Source organism: Lagopus muta, chromosome 2 (genome assembly GCF_023343835.1).
Source record: "Lagopus muta isolate bLagMut1 chromosome 2, bLagMut1 primary, whole genome shotgun sequence".
Classification (NCBI taxonomy): Eukaryota; Metazoa; Chordata; class Aves; order Galliformes; family Phasianidae; genus Lagopus; species Lagopus muta.
In genome coordinates, this window is record NC_064434.1 from 10,383,002 (window position 1) to 10,383,255 (window position 254).

Here is a 254-nt window from a genome sequence, read left to right on the forward strand (position 1 = left end):
TTCTTCAGGGCACAGCTTTTGCTGGTTTTACTGTCGTCCCGAAACATAAGCCTTTGAAAATAATATTATCTTACAAAATCTCAGCAGAACGCCAGATCTTATTAGAATTGATGGCTGCTGTGGTTAAAAAGAACAAAATAAATAAAAATCACAGTGTGTCCGTGGAGTTGATAAAAAATACCGGAGGAAGGTTTATGCAAAGGCAACTTCTCAGGCACAGGCAGATGGAGTAGGCAAAAGGTGAAGTTTATACA